Source organism: Leptodactylus fuscus, chromosome 4 (assembly GCF_031893055.1).
Source record: "Leptodactylus fuscus isolate aLepFus1 chromosome 4, aLepFus1.hap2, whole genome shotgun sequence".
Classification (NCBI taxonomy): domain Eukaryota; kingdom Metazoa; phylum Chordata; class Amphibia; order Anura; family Leptodactylidae; genus Leptodactylus; species Leptodactylus fuscus.
Window position 1 is genome coordinate 48,810,233 of NC_134268.1, and position 19,296 is coordinate 48,829,528.

At 42.7% G+C, this 19,296-nt stretch overlaps 1 protein-coding gene across 1 annotated transcript in view; it reads right to left on the reverse strand.

Moving 5' to 3' along the window:
* Window positions 1-19,087, reverse strand: part of KCNB2 (potassium voltage-gated channel subfamily B member 2) — a 241,182-nt gene extending 222,095 nt beyond the window's left edge. The window contains exon 1 of the mRNA XM_075270412.1: window positions 18,512-19,087. The gene's annotated coding sequence lies outside the window, so the exon portion shown is untranslated. The remainder of the gene's footprint in view (window positions 1-18,511) is intronic.
* Window positions 19,088-19,296: the final 209 nt, after the last annotated feature.

The window sequence follows — 19,296 nt, forward strand, 5'->3', positions numbered from 1 at the left end:
GCTTTAGGGGGCATTCACACGGAGTAACGCCGGGGGTGTATTACAGCCGTACACACCGGCGTTACGGCAGACTGCCGAACACTTCCCATTCACTTCAATGGGAGCGCTCGTAACAGCGGGGTTTACGAGCGCTCCCATTGAAGTGAATGGGAAGTGTTCGGCAGTCTGCCGTAACGCCGGCGTGTACGGCTGTAATACACGCCCGGCGTTATTCCGTGTGAATGCCCCCTTATTATGTAAAACCAAACATTTTAAAGACATACAGATGTGTCTACCGTTACTTTAACTCAAGGACTCCAAGACTATGATCAAGGACTCCAATTTTATATGAAACCAGTTCAATATAATATCACAACATGTAAGCAGTAACCTTGTCAGGCTGCAATGCACAGCACAACCACTGGAGGGTACACATATAGGATACACATCCTGTGAAAGAATATCCATAAATCATGTTGTTTTGAAAAGCTGGTCTCTTCATGACACACATATCTGCACATGTCCAGCTGAGTAAAAGGTAAGGAAGAACACATCTTTATGATTTCATGGGCTTTGCAGGGCTCCATTGCAATTTTCATACTGATGACTTATACCAGACCTGGGCATTGTACGGCCATATCCGGCCCTCTAACTGTCTCTGAACGGCCCACATAGGCTGTAAAATAGAGGTAGATGCCGAATGGCAAGACTGCTAAAGGACTTTGATGACGTCATCAAAGGTCCTTTAGCTCACTAGGATATGATCAGACTTGTTAGCGGGCGGAGCCACACAGGACAGTGTGGTTGGTGTTACACAGAAAGTGCAAGATGCCAGAAATGGAGAATGAAGGAAGATAAGGAGGAGAGAAGAGACAGTATGTGGGAGCAAGAGGGGGGAACTGGGAGCAGATGTGGGGGGCAGTTAAACTGAAGGCAGATGGAGGGGGGCATTAAACTGGAGCAGCTGGAGGAGGATATTAAACCGTGGGGGTTCCTGAAGAGAGACATGTCTGCCTCTAGTAGCCCCCAGTTTAATGTCCCCCTCCAATTACCCCCACTGTTTAATGTCCCCCCTCCATTGGACCCAGTTTAATATCCCCCTCTAGTTTCTACCAGTTTAAACTGGTGCACGAAGAGAGGGACTTAATACTAAGGGACATTTGGAGGGGAACATTATAATGTGGGGGCATATAGTGTTAAGGTGACTGTAGGAAGATTATACTTTGTGGGGGCACATGGAAAAATGGATGAGAACGTGCGAAATCAACGTAAAAGTGGGTGGAGCTAAATTTGCCGCAGTGCACACAGCCCTCTAGAACCATTTCTATTTCTCACGTGGCCCCATAGGAAAATTAATTGCCCACCCCTGACCTATACTGAGAATAGGCCAGCAGTATTTGGTTCAGACATGCAATACCCAAACTCTGCACCAATCACCTGTTTCAGCAGTCTCTGGGCACTGTAAACGGAAGGCAATATCTGATATATGGTGAATAGGAGCAAAACCGCTGTATCCCAGCAAGGCTACTATAAAACATAGGATGCCTTCTGTTTCATGCAACCTCTCCTGTATAGCCTCTGATGCCCGGAGTCAGCTGGAACCACTGATTTGTCTAAGATAAGATACTGATGGCCTATTCTAAGAACAGTAAACATAAAAATTGCCTGGGGGCCTATAAAACCTATTTAAGGTGTGGTTACATCCATAAGGTGTCAGGGTTGGTTAACATCTGCACTTGTATTCTGGGGAGTGTGCATAAGGACCTGCCGAACAGAATACCAAACGTAATTGCAAGCGCTGTGCAGTAAAAACACACGGACCCCATAGACTATAATGGGGTCTGTGTGCTTGCCGCCAGATCTCCACACAGAACATGCGGACAGAAAAGTAGTTAACAATCTATTTTTCTGTCTACATGATTCATGCGGGCAGCGCACAGCAAGCACACGGACTCCATTATAGTCTATGGGGTCAGTGTGCTTTTACTGCACCTTGCTTGCAATTGCATTTGGTGTTCCGTTCAGGGGGTCCCCATGTGCACTTCCCTGGACGGAATTCCAAAGCAGATGTGAACGAGGGGTAAGATATTCTGTACCTGCAGGTTCCTAAAATGCCAAACATGTTTAATGTACTTTTCTCACACAAAGAACAGAGAGAGTTGCGAATCCAGTGGCTGCCATAAGGGTGCTCATCCCCAACACCCACTAGGGTCAGTTGTTTATGGAAAGCCAGTTTACTTACCAGTTCATTTTTTTCATGTAGGAGAACAAACTCCATGTAGATGTTGACCTTGGTCGGAGCAGGACCCCAATGCTACAACCAACACTACTAACCACTGAGCCACCGTGCTGCCCAATGTCACTTCTAAACTGCAAATTTGGAACCTGATATATACAGACCAAGCTATTCTGCCTGTCAAGGACAACAGAAAACTGATGGAATAGTTCCTAAAGTCAATGTAAACAGAACCTTAGATAAAATGAAAATTTCCCCATTAAGTGAACTGCCAGTCAGTTTGGCACAGCCTTATATCATAGTTCTTTACAAGACTTTTAAGGTTGAGGCCCAGCTGTTGAGCTTGGTCTCCTGGTTATAACTTATCGTCAGATTTATGTCATCCACAATATGTGCTCCGTCCCTAGACAATCCCCAGCAGTTTAACTTAGTCATTTCATTAATAGAGCCCTGGCACAACTATCTTCATTATATATACATACATTTTATAATTAAGTTTTGTCCGCTCTTATATGTGCTCGTATTAATCATCGTGTTTGCCCTTTAGGACACTTTTTTGATGGAAAATGACTCCTGCTGCTCCGGTGCCCTTCTGTGTCCTGTGGTGGTTACATGATTGATTAGCTCGGTGTAGAGTCAATCTCTTGAGCTCTTGCTGAAAAGTTCACTGGAAACTTCTGATATTTCCATTTGCATGTTAAAACTTTATGGGGAAGACTCAAACTCTATATGTAGAACTCTGATCTTTTTGGTCCATGCTGGGCTCACATTGTACATTTTTCCCTAACAGTATGTCTTTGGAGTTTGGGAGGAAATCCACACAACCACGGGGAGAACACACAAACTCCTGGCAGGATTCAAACCCAGGGCTGCAGCGCTTCAAGGCTGCAGCACTAACCACTGAGCCATTGTGTTACCCCTGGCTAGCTGTTATTTTCTCCTTGACATTGCTGAATGAAAAAAATGGGCTTGAAAGACGTTTTAGTCTGCAATGTCAGCTGGGCACTAATGTAGACATTAACTTAGTCTTAAAGGGAACCAGTAAAGACCATGCATGCCCCGACAACAGGGTTCTTCCTTATTTTAACTGTTGGACAAGTTATGTTTGAGATAAATAGCTTTTCAAGAAGCAATGATTTACTGATATGTTGTATGTGTCTGGGTGAGGCTATCCAATAACTGTGTTGTGTGAATTGCAGCCTGTCAAGGATTTTGACATCATCAGGGGTGTAGCTATAGACAATGTAAAATTTGCTACTGAGCCCAGGACTCTAAGGGGTCCCTCTTCCATATAAAATATCCTGCTATTCTGAACGGTACAAAATAAGTAGAGGCCCCATTACATATTTTGCAGTGGGGTCAAGACAGGAAAGGGCCGGTCAACCTGACTGTTCATGAGAGTTGCACCACCGCTGTCACTGTTCAGGGCAACCTACATGTGGGGCGAGCACATTTCACCTTCGTTTTTTAGGTAATGCAATAAGACAAAATTAGTACAGTGACAAGTTAGCAAACACAAACCTAGCAGTAGCAGATTGGGGAAGGGGGGGGGGGTATGGTCCTGCAGGTTTTCTCTAAACAGGACCTTTCATGTCCTTGGGCACATCGGTGCATTTTCCGATACCTCTTCACTATCAAAAGGGCGTTTCTGAGAGTCTAGCCAGGCTGTGAGGAAGGCCCCCTCCTGACTGTACTGTCCATAGCTCTGTACTGTCAGAGGGGGTGTTCCTTACTGCCCAGCCGTGATGCTGAGCTGTGAGGAACACCCCCCAGTACTAGTCTATGGACGAGTACTGTCAGGAGGAAGGGGGGGTGTTCCTCACAGTTTAGCATCACGGCTGGGCGGTGAGGAACGCCCCCTCTGACAGTACAGCGCTATGGACAGTACAGTCAGGAGGGGGCCTTCCTCACATCCCAGCTAGACTGTCAAAAATGCCCTTCTGACAGTGAAAATGTATTGGTAAATGCACCGATATTTCTTGCCCCGGGACACATAAAGGGAAAGCCGACAGTGCACTGAATTTAGCACACTGTCGGCTTTCTAGCGGTATATAAAATCCAATGTGCCTGAGAACATGAAAGATCCTCTTTAAATGAAGCCATTTTAGCTTCTCTTGACTTACTTTATATTTTCCATATGTTACTTATAGTGTATACTATCAGTATAAATTTCCCACCTATAACATCGATTATGTGGGCAGCAAAACTATACCTGAGAATAAAATGTATGGCTCTTGGCTTAGCAGTGTTACACGTCTCAGAGAATTGATAGGCTGCCTTGTGATGAATAATGAATCCTTTGCGAAGTGGCAGCTGCTGTTATATTATAGAGACAGATACAATTTCAGAAGCTTATTATTTACTCTGTAAATTCACTTATTGCTAATTTATTGTTGCCTGTCCTCAGTTTACCTGTTACATTACAGCTGTGAAAGTTTATAGGTATTTTGACATTTTTTTAGGGAAAGGTATCACTGCACTGTAGACAATGGTAGAACTCCAGGACTTCTGAACACATTGTTGTACAATTACTAATTGCATTACATTATTTATTACAAGGCCATTTTCATCACACCCTGAGATACCTAAGCTGTGTTACACATACAATTATCATATCAAGTACAGCACCATGCCTGCCAACAAGACCAAAGTGTGTGTTATTTGCTCTAACATAATCTAGATACACCGTATCTCCTTCATAATGATGTTCCATCTTAAGTAGATAAAGACAGCAAACAAAATGGATCACTTGAAGGGGTTCTGTAGTTTAGAAAACCTATTTTAATATACATTATTGGGAATTCAGAGAAACCTATTCTAATATACTTTACTGGGAAGTTAATACAGGGGTCCACTGATCAGGGCCCTTATCTTTTGGCCACAGTAGATAGCAGCTATTACGATCATCACCTACTCTGAAGGACCTGTCCCATTCTTTGAAGGACCTGTCCTATCCTCTGAAGGACCTGTTTCATCCTCTGAAGACCTGTCCCATCCTCTGAAGGACCTATCTCATTCTCTGAAGGACCTGTTTCATCCTCTGAAGACCTGTCCCATTCTCTGAAGGACCTGTCTCATCCTCTGAAGGACCAGTCCCATCCTCTGAAGACCTGTCCTATCCTCTGAAGACCTGTCCCTTCCTCTGAAGTACCTGTCTCATCCTCTGAAGGACCAGTCCCATCCTCTGAAGACCTGTCCCATTCTCTGAAGGACCTGATTCATCCTCTGAAGACCTGTCCTATCCTCTGAAGACCTGTCCCTTCCTCTGAAGGACCTGTCTCATCCTCTGAAGACCTGTCCCATTCTCTGAAGCAGGGTCAGACTGGGGTGTCTAGGGCCCACCAGTGGAATTGTTTCTAGGGGCCCACCATCAGGACCCCTGCGGACCAGCAAAACCGTGACATGACAGGTGAGGGTAATTACAACATGTCGGGAGCCATGCTGTTCATCCACTATGCAAAGTGCACTGCCTAAATCTACTGCTACACCTTGTATGGAAAGTGATCAGCGCGGCTCCTAGAAATGTTACCATTACCTGTAGCTGCAGAGTCCTGGAAAAGCTGATCTGCGGAGGTCCTGGCTGTTGTATCATCCCAAATGTAATATTGATGGCATATCCTAAGGTCAGGCCATCAATATTAGAAACATGGATAAATCCTTTAAAGTGGTTGTCCAGGAATAGGAGCAACTCCTGTGTTGGGCGGGAGGCGGAAAATAAAAAATAAAAAAAATAAATAACAAAGCATACTCATCTGTCCCCGGCGCTCCTTTGTCCACCACCAGTGTCCATACGATCTCGTGTTGGCGCTTCCTTGCTGGGTGTCCTGCACCTCATGTGATTGCTGAGACCAATTAAGTACAGGATTTCCAGAAATGAGGCCATGAGACCGAACAGACACAGGCAGGGACAACGGGGTGCGGGGGACAGGTGAGTATACACCTCCCTCAAAGCCACCACAGTGATCACTCCAGTTTATAGACAACATCTTTTAAGGCGTTGTCTGGGCTAAATTTTTTATGGACACTTCACTGGTCTCCCCCAATACAGTGGCCTCTTGACTGGTCCCCCATAATGTATGGTGAACAGTGATGGGGCCATTATATTGTCTGGGAGTAGTGATGGGGCGAACATCTTATGCGGAAGGGGGACGATAAAGAGGACCTTTCATCAGATCGGGTGCAGGCAGTTTTATATACTGCTGGAAAGCCGACAGTGCACTGAATTCAGTGCACTGTCGGCTTTCCCGATCTGTGCCCGGTGTAAAGCGCTATAGGTCCCGGTACTGTAGTGCTTTACAGTCAGAAGGGCGTTTCTGACACTTAGCCAGGGACGCCCTTCTGCGCAGCAGCGCCTATCGTGCTGTACAGTGTGAGCGGGGAGGAACTCACACTGTACAGCACGATAGGCGTTGCTATGGAGAAGGACGTTCCTGGCTAAGTGTCAGAAACGCCCTTCTGACTGTAAAGCGCTACGGTCCCGGGACCGATAGCGCTTTACACCGGGCACGGATCGGGAAAGCCGACAGTGCGCTGAATTCAGTGCACTGTCGGCTTTCCAGCAGTATATAGAACTGCCTGTGCCCAATCTGATCTTTTGGTAGAGTTGGAAGGGACCTCAAGGGCCATCAGGTCCAACCCCCTGCGAGTGCAGGTTTTCCTAAATCATCCCAGCTATATGTTTATCCAGATTCCGCTTGAAGATTTCCATTGATGGAGCGCCCACCACCTCCCGTGGCAGCCTATTCCACTCTCTCACTACCCTCACTGTCAGAAAGTTTTTCCTAATGTCTAATCTGTATCTCTTTCCCTTTAGTTTCATCCCATTGCTTCTTGTACTTCCTTGTGCTAATGAGAATAGGGTAGATCCCTCTGCACTGTGACTACCTTTCAGATATTTGTAGACTGCTATTAAATCTCCCCTCAGCCTTCTCTTCTGCAAACTAAACAGTCCCAGTTCTTTTAGCCGCTCCTCATAGGACATGGTTTGCAGACCTTCCACCATTTTGGTTGCTCTTCTCTGGACTTGCTCCAATATATTGATGTCTTTCTTGAATTGAGGCGCCCAGAACTGTACACAGTATTCCAGGTGTGGTCTGACCAGGGAAGAGTACAGCGGAATAATGACCTCTCTTGATCTAGATTCAATGCTTGTCTTAATACATCCCAGAATTTTATTAGCCTTTTTTGCAGCAGCACCGCACTGTTGGCTCATGTTGAATTTGTGATCTACTATTATGCCCAAGTCCTTTTCCCCTATGCTATCACTTAGTTCTATTCCTCCCATACTATATATGTTTTTTACATTTCTGTTACCCAGATGTAGAACTTTGCATTTGTCCCTGTTAAATACCATTTTGTTCGCCTCAGCCCATTGTTCCAGTGTGTCTAAGTCCTTTTGAATACTCTCTCTCTCCTCTCTAGTGATGAAAGGTCCTCTTTAAACTGTGCGATGCATATTAAAGAGGTTGTCCAGGGTTAATCTTTTTTATGGCCTATACTCAGGATAGGCATCAGTTCAGTCCTATTGATGTGAATGAGACTATTCAATAAATGTGGCCACGAAAGGCCGCAGCATACACCTAAACACTGTGGACCATCACAGTCAACCAATTGATCTGCAGGGCTTCCAGGTGTTGGACCACCACCAATCACATATTGATGACTTATTCAGATCATCAATATATAAGCTCTGGAAAATTGGACATTACTATTTGGTTTGTGAAAGAAAATTAGAATACTCCAATAATATACATCGGGACCACGGGAAACTTACAAATCTACATCGATGCTCATATGTTTTACGAGTGCCTCTGACGTGAACTCCATTGATAAAACTATGACCCCACCATAAAACAAAAGTGTAATACAGTAATAAAGTGTAATATCACTATACGAAATATATACTCTAAGACATTTTATATTACTGACTATATCATCACAATGACTATTCAGCTTCAATTCCTTCTGGAAAACGTGCAACTTTAAATACCATCAAAACAGCTACACAAAGCCTAAGTATAGCATATATACAAAGATTTAATACATAGTAAATGACAAAATATCATTAAGATATCAGCAAATAACTATAATGTGTCAAAATAGTCCTATAACCAAGACACCATAAATGTCATATCACATACAGCCATATAGAGAGTACACACCACTATTCAGACAGTAAATACAAGATTGTATTCACCTATTGTTACATGTGAATAACAAATACATAGCATGGGCTGAAAGAAAATGGCCACCATCATAGATGTCATGAATGGGAAATAAAGCATCTTAGTAGCCTTCATGGGGTCCAGTAGTGGAAGGGACCAATATATTATTAAAAGAAGCCTCAGAGGTGAGAAGTGGTTGGTGACTTCTGTGAAAGATGGAGAGAAAGAGAGAGAGATGGCCATGAATATCATATGATATATATGTTCTATATACATCTACAGAAGCCATTATCTGGTAGTGGCTCATCTCCTTGAGAACTAAAGTATACTATATGAAATTCTGCCCGCTCCTTCTGTCTGGGACATCTAATGGTCAAAGTGGCATGTTTGGCTACTTTTATAACTGAAGTGAATGGAGATATGTGTCCCTATCCAAGTCACTTATATACACAGATGGGGCGTTTTCAAGGTAGATGCAGTATACAGACGGGGGACCCACATCTATCAGATATTCATGACATATCCTATGGATATACCCAGTGGTTAAATTGGAATATTTTTTAGGGGGAACTCTGGAATATTGGCCCACCCACTGCAACCCCGCCCCCACGGACACGCACATTCCTGCACACGCTGTGCCCAATATTGCCCCGTGTCCCTTGCACACAGTATCATACACACCAAGTGCCCCTCGCACACAGTATTATATGCCCCAAGTGGCCCTTAAACAAAGTATAAATATAATATGCCCCCAAGTGCCCCTTGCACACAGTATCATATACCTCAAGTGCACCTGCAGAATATTATATACCCCAAGTGCCTCTTGCACACAGTATTATATGCCCCAAGTGGCCCTTGCACACAGTATTATATGCCCCCAAGTGCACATTGCACACAGTATTCTATATCCCAATTGCCCCTTGCACACAGTATTATATGCCCAAGTGCCCCCCACAGATTATCATATACCCCAAGTGCACCTGCATATATTGTATACCTCAAGTAACCCTTGCACACAGTATTATATGCCCCAAGTGCCCCTTGCACACAGTATTATATGCCCCAAGAGCCCCTTGTACACAGTATTATATGCCCCATGTGCCCTTTGCACACAGTATAATATACCCCAAGTGCTCCTCACACACAGCATTATATGCCCCAAGTGCTCCTTGCACACAGCATTATATAGTATATTTATACCAATACACCCGCCCCACCCCACCCCCACCTCCCCATATAGCAGTCACCAACGAAGAGGAAGATGAGACTCCACGGACTGTTATATCCCAAACCAACCGCCCCGCCCCACCATACCCACCACTCGCCCACCCGAGTCCAACTCCCCCCCCCACTTTACTAGCTTTGGCAATGCCAAATATCTATTCGGACATGCCAATAAAGCTTTTTTGATTTGATTTGATTTTCCCCAAGTGCCCATCGTACACAGTATTATATGCCCCAAGTGGCCCTCACACACAGTATCATATGCTCCAAGTTCCCATCGCACACAGTATTATATACACTAAGTGCCCTTTGCCACAGTATCATATACCCCAAGTGCTCCTCACACACAGTATCATATGCTCCAAGTTCCCATCGCACACAGTATTATATACACTAAGTGCCCTTTGCCACAGTATTCTATGCCCCAAGTGTCCCTTGCACACAGCATTATATACACCAAGTGCCCCTAGCACACAGTATTCTATGCCCCAAGTGCCCCTTGCACACAGTATTATACCCATTTTTTAATCAATGGATATCCCCATAAATAGTGAAATGGTAATACCTCTCTGTATACTTTTACAACCATTCGTATTGTTCCATTGCATCTACAGATAAAAATGTGGTTCTAGTTTACACTGATAATCTCTCAGCAGTTGTTGTATACATCTCCTTTCTAAATACGCATTCCATTGCTTACAGACAGAACTACAGTCATACTCCCACCAAATGTAAAACAGCAAGAATATAACAAATGGAAGAGAGCGACAGCGCTCAGACTACACAGGCCTTGTCTGTAGTCTGTTAACATGGAGACTCATAGGTCATAGCAGGGGTTGTACGCAAAGCACAAATCGATTTTTTCTTATTCACCATTACTAATACTTTTTACATTTTCGTTGCATTTGAGCAATAAACAGATGTGAGTAGTTGATAAATGGGTCTCCAGGCAGGTCATCTGAAATATTAACTCTAATGTAATGAGTTGAGGACTCTTTGTATATAAAGCGCGTATACATAATCACTTTTATGGCACAACTAACACAAATTAACCCAGGATTTGCACAGTATATTAAGCTGGTGCCAGATGTCTGAGCATTCAGTCCAAACTTAGCTAAATGTCCTGGATTCGCAAGATCCCTTCTTTAAACATACGCCAACATACCGCAAACTAATGTTAGCAGCGATAACCAGATTAAGAGCCCAGTAAAACAAACTTTGATATGTTTTATTTGCAGGCTCTTTTAATGACTTAATCATCTATTTTTTACGCTTTGAACTGTAATCTGATGTTTCCTAAGCATTTGCATTTGCATCATCACGTTTAATACTCTACTACATTCTGTACTGCAACGCCAACGATGTTAATTCCCTACTTGTATATATTTATGACTTCATTTACTTCTGTACAATCTCCTTCAAACAACATCCAAAAATGGAGTCCGTGCTTTATTGTTAATGACATAATTTTTTTGGCAAAATCCTCTCTTGTCTGTGCGTGGCATGCATTCCTTTTCAGGGCATACTTATACTATGGCATCATAATATTTTAGGTTAGTCGCTTAGTGCTGTGCTAAAGTCATTTGTGGTCAGATACAAGATGGTTCCAGTATAAACTTAAAACGTCAGTATGTAAATAGACTAAAATTGGGCTTTAGAGCTGCCAAGCGAGGGCCATGAGACTGATTATAAGCTCATTACTATATTATCATGTATTTTTCTGACAGCAGATCAATTCTTGGCAGACATCATGTGACTTTTACTAAATTACAATACCCAAGTAGTTCTAAAGTTGGACTAAGACTAATGATCATACAAGTCGCTGTAACCATGATAGGTAATGACCGTGCTGTATTACATGTTATCTATGCTCATAGAGAATTGTAAGCAAGCTGTACATTCAACCATAGCCCTTAATCCACTCAGTTCCCACATTGAGCAATGATCTGATCTGAATATGAATATGTGCTCAATACAGCTCTGCAGAATGCAGCAGTCTCTCAGATTACAATAAATTCAATTTATAATAGCCTTTGCCGGCCCATTATAATAGAAAACCACAGTAAGCATCAGCTCTGTGGCACATAACAATCAGAATAACTAGGGGGCAAGTGGTGCCATGAATGGGGTGCTATATACTGACAAGTGCATGCACTGATCCCCCCCCCCTGTACTTTGTACTTCCTGTACTGTTCTCTACCTGTACACCGTGTACTGTACTGCTATCTACTTGTATTACATGTATTGTACTGTAATCTACTTGTATTTCATGTATTGTACTGCTCTCTACCTGTTCTACAAATGCTGTACTGTTCTCTACATGTATTAGATTTATTATACAGTTGACTACCTGTACTCTATGTGCTGTGCTAATCTCTTTTTGTACTCCATGTACGCTACTGCTTTCTAATTGTTCTATTTGTATTATACTGCTCTCTACCTGTACTGCATATTTTGCACTGTTCTTTACCAGCAATGCATGTTCTGTACTGCTCTCTACCTGTACTACAAGTGCTGAAATTCTCTACACACTCTCTACCTGTACCCCATGTACTCCATTGCTCTCTACTTGTGATAAATATACTGCATTTCTCTATTACTACATATACTGCATTGCTCTCTAACGTACTACATATATTGTACTGCTCTCTACCTGTACTACATGTACTGTACTGCTCTCTACCTGTACTACATGTACTGTACTGCTCTCTACCTGTACTACATGTACCGTACTGCTCTCTACCTGTACTACATGTACCATACTTCTCTCTACCTGTACTACATGTATTGTACTGCTCTCTACCTGTACTACATGTACCGTACTGCTTTCTACATGTACTACATGTACCATACTTCTCTCTACCTGTACTACATGTATTGTACTGCTCTCTACCTGTACTACATGCACTGTACTGCTCTCTACCTGTACTACATGTACCGTACTGCTTTCTACATGTACTACATGTACCATACTTCTCTCTACCTGTACTACATGTATTGTACTGCTCTCTACCTGTACTACATGTACTGTACTGCTCTCTACCTGTACTACATGTACCATACTGCTCTCTACCTGTATTACATGTGCTGTACTGCTCTCTACCTGTACTACATGTAACGTACTGCTTTCTACATGTACTACATGTACCATACTGCTCTCTACCTGTACTACATGTACCGTACTGCTCTCTACCTGTACTACATGTACCATACTGCTCTCTACCTGTACTACATGTACTATACTGCTCTCTACCTGTATTACATGTGTACACTATTACAGGGCCTTGATTTGTCACAATTTAGAGAACTAATAGATGTAAATGGATACACTGTGAATGTTTGCGGTGTAAAAAGCCATATAACACTCTGTTGAGCAATTTTTTCTCCTACTCACACATTGTAATGTTAAGGGTACATGGGATTTACATGTCTGGTGTCTAGTATAACAACCCTCTGCTCATCTCCAGCATTCTATAGATATCTACCAGAACAGGGATTTGATCAGTTTTATGATCAACCCTCTGAAAACTGTGCTCTGGAACAATCCACAAGTGACATGACATGAATAATGGAACCACTCTCACCCCTGTCCCACAGGTCCGATGTCTTGGGATAACCCTGGACTCTGACCTATCCTTCAAATCGCACGTTCAAACCATCAACACTTCCTGCCGCCTCCAACTCAAGAACATCCACCAAATCCGCTCCTTCCTCACCCCTGAAACTAATAAGACGCTTGTCCATGCCCTCATAATATCCCGCCTAGATTACTGCAACACCCTTCTCCATGGACTGCCAGCAAATACCCTCGCCCCCCTCCAGTCCACCCTAAACTGTGCTGCTCGCTTAATTCACCTCACTCCCCTTTCTTCTTCGGCTGCTCCCCTCTGCCAATCCCTTCACTGGCTACCTTTTGTCCAACGAATATAATTCAAGCTACTAATGTTAACATACAAAGTAATCTGCAATCTGTCCCCTCCATATATCTCCAACCTAATCTCCCGCTACCTGCCCACATGTAACCTCAGATTCTCCAAAGACCTCCTACTCCGCTCTTCTCTCATCCGCTTCTCAAACAACCGTCTCATCCCCCATACTCTGGAACTCCTTACCAAGACACATAAGACTGACCCCCACAATCACAGGCTTCAAGAAGGCCCTGAACTCACCTATTCAGGAAGGCCTACAACCCCCAGTAACACTACTGTCACCTCACCCACTATCTGAGCAGTCTCCCCCTTCTCCTTCTGTCTCTACCCCCTTCCCTCATAGATTGTAAGCCCTCGCGGGCAGGGCCCTCTACCCCACTGTGCCAGTCGGTCATTGTTAGTATTATATCTATCTGTATATTTTGTGTACTGTATGTAACCCCCAAATGTAAAGCACCATGGAATTAATGCTGCTATATACAGTAAATAAACTGTGTATAGGTCACCAGTATTTGATCTGTCGGGATTGTACAAAGGTCAGCTGTTCTGGCAGCTTCCAGGTGCTAGTAGTTATGAGTGGACTAGAATTTCCTGTACTGGAATAGGAGTGGTGTGGCATGGGCTGCCCATCCACCAGAAGCTTTCGGCACTTGGAGGCTGCTAGAACAGCTGATCAGTGTGGGTTCCCAACACATCAAATACTGATGACCTATCTTGTCAATAGGGCATCAGTATAAAATTCAATTGGACAACCGTTTTAAGGCTCTCGGGCATGGGCACAACTGCACCTTCTGCACCCACCAAGTTACACCCCCAACCATTTACCTATTACGTCTTGCACTAAGCACTGCTAAATGCTTTCACCTTCTTATACTGGATAGTTCAGTAGAAAACTACTAAGCTATTAGAAGTCTTATCCCTTGTGGGTTTCCAGTATGTGAATGTAAACAATGGGGCAGATCTATGACATTGTCTATGTTTCCCATAGCAACCAATCACAATACAGCTTACATTCCTTAGTCCGAAAGCTGCGCTCTGATTGGTTGCTTTGAGCGACAAAGACCATTCTGCTTTGAGTCTGTTTTCAGAAATGTGCCCAAATGGTCCAATTTATTAAACACAGAGATCTTAAAAATGGTTAGCGACTGACGCATAAAATATATTGCAAAATTGTATTTATTACACACATATTGGGGGCAACTTCTGAAGACCTTGATATCTCCTGTGCTGGTCAAGGGTGAACGTCCTCCTCTTAAACGAGGCCTTGCCCTGCCGGGTCGTGTGCCTGCTCTGAAATGTATGGACTTAAATAATAATAAATCTGATGGGCAATGGCCCATCCCCAACATGCCCTCGCTTTTTTGCAAAAATGTTTGCTGCAACTTGCGTTTAAAAATCTAAAGATCCGAAGTCTACAACTTTTTATACCCAAAAACTGGCGCCTGGTACCTAATATATGTAACACTAAAAATATACAGTCCACCAGAGTACAAGGAAAGAATCTGCTGGATTTAAGCTACATGTACATGACCAATGTAATAATACATAAATAAAAATAATATAGGTTTTCCAAAGACCCCCTACACTGAGCCTGGACCACAAAATGGAAAGGAATTGGGCCTGTTGTAATTTATGCAAGCTGGGTTTATGGTGCCAAAACAGACCTGTGGACATGATGGCCATGTATATGGAGCCATGGACATGAATCTGTTAAACTATGGCTAGCAGACTGATAAAAATACACTTGTGTGCATGAGGCCTTCATTTTTTTAACAGACCTAAACCCCAATATGTGTCCCCACAAACCTGACAGCAAATTCTACAGTATCCCTATAGAATTGAATACACCATATATTGCAGCCTTGAACATAAACTGAATTTCTTCATTTCCACAGTAAAATTAACCTCTTACAATTCAGATCTAGTCCACAATATAGGTGACCTGTGGCCCATTGACTTGTGATATCTCCAGTGTGTGTCAGGAATGCTACTAAGTATTCCATTTAATATGTGTTCAGTGCTGTACTCTGCTGGCACTTATATGGTGTATGGATCTTTGTTTGTATATTGCTATGTGTTTACACGTATATAACCTATGAGATTTAACGTATATAACGTGCACATGACATATACATTTTACGATATAGTAGAGGTGGACTCCATTATTTTTATTCTTTAGCCACCCAATATCCAATTTGTCACTACTAAGATCTAGACTCAACCTATGTAGTGTTTGGTGTGGACAACCTGCATCAACACTTCACCTATGTAGTGTTTGGTGTGGACAACCTGCATCAGCACTTCTTACCAAGTGAAGCATCTCCTATGGGCAAGAGAGCTGCTATATCTAATGTTCATTATATCCTACGTTTTTACTAACATCAGCCTATCATGCACAGTTAAGCACCAGCATGAAACTGATATCTAGAGGTCAACACGTAAATGGACACACACATTTTCCATGCAACACTTTGCTACACTATGCTGGAGACTAAAGAGTTGAACACCAAGGGACAGGACCAGTGTTATGTGCGGGTCACACATCTGCTTGCAGCATGAGCCTGCATCCTAAATTCATTTTGGCTAGGACACCTAGTGAATCATTTTTTGTTCTTTAGTTTCAATTTTTGTAATTTCTGAGTATTAATGATTAACCAAACCACAAAAAACCAAAATAAAGTATAGATTATGAAACATTATCCTAAATTTCCTTTCGTTCAACAATATAGACATTTAGATCTAAATCTGGGGTAAAAATCTGTAGGACACAGATAAAACCATCAGATAAAAATATAAAAAATCAACTAAATATGAATTTATGTTTATTTGGATTTTTCTACTTGGTTATTTCTACTCATCCTCCTTTCTCTGGTCTTGTGAATTCCCCAATTTATATAGCAAATGCAGGTTTATTAAGTTTTCTGGATTATTGGATGCTGGATTAAAGGAATCTTACTTTTTTCCCTTGCAATGACATAGAATGTGGAAATTAACATGTGATGATTGTTTGTTAGCAAGAACGTACCAAAGGAAATGTCTACAATTTCTATTTGGCCCCCGCTCATTATATAGCAAACCCTAAAATAAAAAAAATTCGGAGAGATATACCTCTCTTTTACAACAAGTAGGTCAAGGAGTTCAATGCTTGGCTCTTGAAGTAAGCAATGTAGCCTCGGTGACCACCATTCTGATATGTATTGTGATCCTTGTCCAATATTTAGGCCCAATGTCCACAGCCATATTACCGATCCCTGTATACTCTGCATACAGTATCGGGTCTTCCCAAGTTACTGTCCAGCCACATCATGACCAAGTGTCCTAATGTTCCTATAGACAGTGAAGTTCTGATTCAATCTCACTTGAAATAATCCAGATAAAGTAATGGCCGCTCTTCGAGCAGTCTAGATGTGACACAACTATCGAACTTCCAATCCTACTAGTATTGTCTATCTTCTGTAAACTCCTTTCATATAACTTGTCATGTAAATGCTGCTTATATTCTACATACACGGCCAGTCACAACCTTGTCATACGTGTTTTGCAGAGCTCATCATCATTCACCATAGATAATATTGACACAACGCAATGCGAATATAACCTATAAGACATAAGTCATCGGGATAGGACAACAAGTTATACCAAATGACAATCTCAGTTGTATTACATAGATACAAATCAATATGTTATTAAGATGTAAAAATGTTAACTCAATGGTTCTATAAAATAACCTTTTTCAGTATTGTTAGGCTAAACACTAAGTCCGACAAAAGTGACGTCATCATGTGATGTCATCATGCAATATCTGTATTAAGAGCCTACCAGGCTAAATAGGTGAATCTGTGATGACATTACATAGTGTCTGGTTGTTCCTGGCTACAGATCATCAATGTTCTCCGCACCATGTTTTTCCAGGACTCTCTATGGTAACGGCGTTGATGCGTGCTGTTGTTGGTGCACTGAACACCATACCACCAATAGACTATAGACAATGACTGGAGATATCCACCTTGGGATGAAGGTCACAACCTGACCATGACCACAATCCCATAGATGCTCCTTCATTGGATTTCTACCTGCTCTGATAGATTAGATGCCTTATTGGCCTTGGGAATGTTGCTAAGCAATACTGGCCTATTGTTCAGCGAAGAAATGACAGATCTCACCGCTAACTTACACAAAGCCGCACGCTTATAAAACTTTTTTTTTAGACCAGTACATTTTGTTCTGGCGTATTTTTTTTCACAGGCTCTGCCAGCTCCTTTGCAGCTCCGGATAGGATTATTATTGATTGAAATCATCTCTCCTTTAGACTTCTTTTTTTTTTTTCGTCGTACATTTTAGTATCGAACTTTCATTACTGGTAATTTACCCAGGATCCACCCTTTCACTTAGTCTCAACATCATGAGAGAAGAAACTATTAAAAGACTTTCATTGTATAACCTCGACAAAACGGCAGCTTCTTCAAGATTAAATGTTACATAACTTGATTCGCCTGGATTACAGCAACAGAATTGTATAGCCCTCTACATACATGTGCATTATAGATTATCATGCACTGGACACGGTCTCATCCGTGTTCCATTAATAAAACGCTTTCCTGTTTTACACTCCCGGATTAATCTGGATGAAGGATAAATAGATGTAATACTCAGGTCTATATGGGATTGAAGCAGTTAATGACACAACCCAAAGAATCTAAATATCATCTTTGTGTATACATTCTTGTATACATTGTAAGAAGCAAGATAATAATAGAATATAAAATAATAATAATCAGCATCATCATAGAAGTGCCTACGTTCCCTAAACTGGGCATGTGCAAATACGATATAAACATACAACTAGATGCCCCTCAAGTCACTCAACTTGGTGCCATTTGGCCCCGGGTTGGCATTGGCCTCCTTAAGAACTAAGCACAGATGATTCATCCCTTTATGGATGACTTCAGAGTTAGAGGAAAAATACCCCATCTACTTACCTTGCTTAAAGTGGATTAAAGACAAGCTAACCAGCTCCAGGAAGGATGGGTTCATGTCTTTACCAGAGCTTGTTAGATGTTCTCCAGGAGAAGACACTTCACACTGAGCTGGCCAATGTTGTTTAGTCCCATGTCTTGCTTGTTGGACCTATCCCAGGGCTCTACAAGTCTAGAGAGGGACAGCGGCTGTAGAGTGCCATGAAGCTTAGTCTTGAGATTCAGTGCATCCTCCTCCAAAGATGATGGTGGTGATGATGATGGTGGTGATGATGATGATGATGGGCTGCTCAGTGCTGCGGCTGTGGATGGCTCGTGGAATGGAAGAGCAGGCAGCTCAGCACAGCTTGGAGACAGTGAACTGCAGAGACATAGTCACACACATTCACACCAGCACACACTCACTGTACAGCAGGCACACAAGCACAAGGGATGGACCGGCCTGGATCTCCCACAATCTGGCTCAGAGGATCTAGAGGTGAAAGCTAATTGGATTGAGCTCTGCATCACCAAGGACAGCAGCAACAGATCGGCAAGTGCTCCTCACCAAAGCCAAGAAATCCCGAGGAGAACAAGCACAGGGAGGAGAGGAGGGGGCCGGGGGAATCCTATTCTGAGCACAGCTTTAACCCTTTCTCCCCCTTAACCCTTGCGCTGCTGCCGCCTGCTCGCTTAAAGAAGCAGTGTGCTCTTAGAAAAAAAAAGTGCACCACATGAAAATATCCTGTAGGGATAATAGCGGGAGACATAGAAGAGATTATCTGCTCAACAAATATAGCTATAGGGTC